Below are 4,735 nucleotides of genomic sequence, written 5' to 3' on the forward strand. Positions count from 1 at the left end.
AATAATATATAGTGACATTAGGTAGCTAAAATTAATGGATAAAAGAATATCTTAAATAAAAATGAAGGGCTCAAGAGATGGCTCAGAGGTTAAGAGCACTGGTTGCTCTTCCAGGAAATCTGGTTCAATTCCCAACACATGGCAGCTCACAGCTTTCTGCATCTCCAGTTCCAGAAGATCTGGCATACAGTCATCTATGCATGCAAAATACCAATGCACCTAAAAATTAATAAATTAAAAATCTTTTTAAATGAAAGGAAAATGAAGTGAATATGTGTGTTTTTATGTATACGCTCTGGTGTGGAATACAACTTTAGGAACGTGTCAGAAAAGATATCAGTAACGTGATATTTTAAAAATGACTGATGGGCCTGGGGGGAGAGGAAGGAGTGGTCGTTGGGCACACTGTGTGTCAACCTCAAACACTGAGGCATGAGCAAGTTTGGTGTTGTTGAGAATACAGCCAGAAGGTGAGTTTAATTCAAGTCAAGTACTCAAGTAAAAGAGTAGGAGGGCATGGCAATAGAGAGGATCCATGGAATCAAATCCTACCTTTTAGGCATCATAAGAAATTCAGTTGTTATTCTTGAATAGCTTGGAAAGAACTGGAGGATTTGATGATGATGATGATGATGATGATGATGACGACGACGATGACGACGACAATGACTTAAAGAAAGTTGGAATGTGTCTCCCAAGAATTCCTAAAGTAGAAGATTGGACCCCAGTTTCACAATTCTGTGAGGTATCCTTTAAGTGGTAAGGCTTAGTGAGGAGTAACAAGACAGTCTCTTTTCTCTTGCTCTGGCTTCCTGTCTCACAATGTTCTCTCTCTCTTCCATGTGTACTCCTTTCATAGTGCCTTCCACCATGAGACAAAGCTAAGAGAGCTCTCACTTGAGCTGATAGTTTTCTATTTGGAATTTCAGTTTCCCCAAATATGGCTACATAAACCCATATTCTTTATAAGTTCCCAGCTTTGTGAATAAAGATTTGACTAGAATAATGATGATCTGTTTGCCTTTTATTTTAACAAAATCACATTATCATGTGGAGTATACACTGTTAAGGGGAAATGGCAGGTCTGGGAAGACCATTGTAGATATTATATGTTAAATATGTATACGGGTTTGTATGACTCCATCCAGAATGGTATCTATGGGAAACAGCACTGGTTTATGGATGTGAGTATGTGAGAAGTCAGATCCAGCAGACTTTGTTGAAGAATTAGGTAAGATGTATACACAGTAGTGTGACAGAAACATTTAACAATCAGATTAGATAAGGAGAGGTAGGGTACTCATAATGTACAGAGGTCATGGACTTTCATGATGTACATAATCCTATCATAACTAACTCCAATTGACCATTGTAACATCACTTGACCACACAGTTGGGAAAGATGTGCACCAGTAACTTTTATGTTTCAGTTTGAGCCAGCTCCAGGATGCCAGGAAAAGAGAGGTAAAGTATGGTGTCAAGGTGTCCCCTCTTGGTACCTGGAGAGATGATCATCACATAAACTAGGGGATACTGTGAATAGGTTGAAAGTTAAATGAGATTTAATACCAAAATCTCAATTTTAGACACACTTGTTGCCATCTATTTGGATATACCTTATAGGCAGCAGGGTATGTGCTTTTAACATTCAGACAAGGCATCTTGAATAGAAATATGAATAGGAAAGTCAAAAGCCTATAAGTGATATTTAAACCTGTGACACTAGAGGCAAGTTTGAGAGGAGTGAGGGGAAACAGTGAAGCCCATGTGCTGGGCACTTGAAGATTTAGAAAAAAAGCAACGAATTTGGGAGTCAGAGAAAGACCAGACAGGTCTGAAGGGGAAAACTGGGTGAGTTTAGTGATCTGCAATCAAAGTAAAGGAAGTGTTTGAGGTAGAAATATTGATAAATTGTTTCAAATGCAACTGCTATATCAAGAGAGATGATTGAAGATCATCTGTCATGAAAACCCACAGAGATTAGAGGTTGGAACCATTTTTAAAATACTGTACTGAAGGCTAATGACTCTTTTCTAATACAAATGTCTTTGTGGCTCCTACTTTTGTGGAAATTGTTGAAAAAATTTTCATCTGTGGTTATGTTCAATACTGTCATTAAGCCTGAATATTTGAGCTCTTGCTGTAGGCTTCCAGGCCCAGAGAACTCTAGTAACTGTGCTTCTCTGCCTCTCTCTCTCTCTCTCTCTCTCTCTCTCTCTCTCTCTCTGTCTCTGTCTCTCTCTCTCTCTCTCTCTCTCTCTCTCTCTCTCTCTCTCTCTCTCTCTGTGTGTGTGTGTGTGTGTGTGTGTGTGTGTGTGTGTGTTCCTGCTTGCATGGCAAGCACTTTAGTAACTTAGCCATTTTATCCCCAACCCTATAAATGTTCTAAAACACTTCCTGGTAACAGGTATTCTGAGGATGACAATCCTGGGGCAATAACCAGATATTTTTTTCTGCTCTTTTTATTCTGCTTGAGTACCCTTTGTAAAAATTACAGAATAAGGGATTCAAGAAAGGACACATTTGGAATATGAATTGCTCGATACCTATACATTTCTGACATAGGAGTTTGTTATATCAAAAAATGAATTATTATTCATATTTAACTATATTCTCTGGCAGCATTAGCATGTGGCACATCATTGGTGAAGCTTGATGACAACCTTTAAGGGAGCCATTGGAAGCCATTTTTCAATGACAGCACAATAAAGGGGTAGAATCATGAGTCATGTCATAACCACCATGAGACAAAAGGCTTTGGGAATCTGCAGTTAGTAAGATCAGTATTATTTTAATTCAAATGATGAAGAGTCATTGAATTATGAGCATAATTCAATGATATTTATTAAACTTTTTTAGTCAAAGGTATGAAATTACCCAGGAATGGCACATTTGACACTAAAGAACATGTAAAGGCCTTTATACTTACCTTGAAATAGATGGTGCCAAGATATTACAAAAAGCTTATGGTGTTTTGCTTATGCAACAAATTATAATTTCTAGGCATCAATCTCTAGGGATGTTCTTCAGGAGCCTCCCCCTTCGGTTTTGAAATGAGGACTCACTGGCTCAGAGCTAGTTAAGCTGGGCTGGGTGGCCAGCAAGCTAAGGGATCCATCTGTCTCCAACTTCAACAGGAAACTGGCATATGTGTGTGTGTGTGTGTGTGCGTGTGTGTGTGTGTGTGTGTGTGTGTGTCTGTGTGTGTCTGTGTGTCTGTGTGTGTGTCTGTGTTCTTCAGATTTAACTAAATCCTTTCTGCTTCTTTTGGTAGTGCTTTATCAATTGAACTATCTTTCCAGCCCCTTATCTAACATTTCTAAACAAACTATTTACATATTTAGATTAAATAAATAATCTGACCTGCTCCTAGAGGCATTACAGGTATGGCTACCATGTCATATGTACATAAGTAGGTGACAAAGAGGAGAAAGGCTATGTCTATGCTTAGTGTTATGAACTCTGAACAGCTGAATGATCTATGAACATTTGAATGATTACTAGCCTAACATTCCTTGAAAAAAGCATGCCTGATACAATCATGAGTCCTGTGCCAGGGACCTCAGATGAGGAGCTCGCTTGAGATGACCATCAGTTTGGCATCAAGCAGGCCCTGCCAACTCCGAGGACCAAGAGCAAGCAAGAGACTAGAAGAACCACTTCTAGGGACTGACAGCACCCCCCTCAAAGTGGGAGTAATCCCAAAATAGACAACCCTTGCTTACATGGGGCCATGCCAGCAGGCCAGGCAAGGAGCAAACCAGATGGCCACTATACCTGAACCATGGGGTGTGGACAGGGAGTTTAGTCAGATTCCATGCAGGCTGGGGGTGTGAAGACCATGCCAGAAATGACCCCTGCCTGATTCCATAATGCATGAGCAGGGACTAGCACTCCTGAGACCACTTCTGAGATGACCCCAGACACTCAGAGACTGAAGGCACCACTAACAGGAGCAAGTAATTGGTGGAGAAATGGAAGAGAAAGAGAAACAGAAGGATGTGGACTCAATGAAGAGGCAAAACTGCAGACTCAAAGGTAGTGAGGAACAGTCTGATGTGAGTAGCTGGTGATGCCACCTGGGACCATGGTGAAGTCCTGGCCTTTGATGCCACCTGGAGCCATTCATAGGGTCCTTGGCCTTGCAGCAGCTGGGGACTGTTACCACCAAAGGCCAGGCAAACTTCCTGGTCTGGGCTGCTGTCTGGGGACATATTCATGTCTGAGGGCTCTGCTGAACTGGCCCCAACCCTCACTTGGGAATCATGGGAGTCCTGGCCTGGGAGCAGGGGAACAGGAGAGGTGACCCCTCCCATAGACAACTACAGTACTTAGGAAAGCTTGTCCTGTGTATTGCAGGAGTTTTGGATGAATCAGATGGAGGCTACTAGTGTGGGAGAACTGGCCCTACCACTCATCTTTCATATGGTGGCATGGACAAGGGAGTGATTCCTTCCATCCCACCCCAACCCCTTGCTTCTCACCGCTGGCAGGTGGGAGACCTGGCTCCAGGGCTGTGAGAGCAAGAGAGATGACCCTGCTCCTTTCCAGCTGTAGCACTCAGGAATGTTGACCCCACACCACCCCTGGGCAGCACAGTAGAGCTGACCTGGTGGCAGAGGCTTGACCAAGCTGGCTCCAATGGCGTAAGAGTGAAAGAATTTGACTAAGTTGGCACCAAGGGCAGGAGAGTGGATGAGTTTGCCTTGCCACTTGTCTTCTGTGTAGTGACATG

At 42.3% G+C, this 4,735-nt stretch overlaps 1 pseudogene; it reads left to right on the top strand.

Annotated features, from left to right (window-relative positions):
• The first annotated feature begins 3,362 nt into the window (after positions 1-3,362).
• Gm22522 lies at positions 3,363-3,513 on the top strand (annotated as a pseudogene).
• Positions 3,514-4,735: the final 1,222 nt, after the last annotated feature.

This window comes from Mus musculus, chromosome X (assembly GCF_000001635.26).
Source record: "Mus musculus strain C57BL/6J chromosome X, GRCm38.p6 C57BL/6J".
In the NCBI taxonomy this organism is placed as follows: Eukaryota; Metazoa; Chordata; class Mammalia; order Rodentia; family Muridae; genus Mus; species Mus musculus.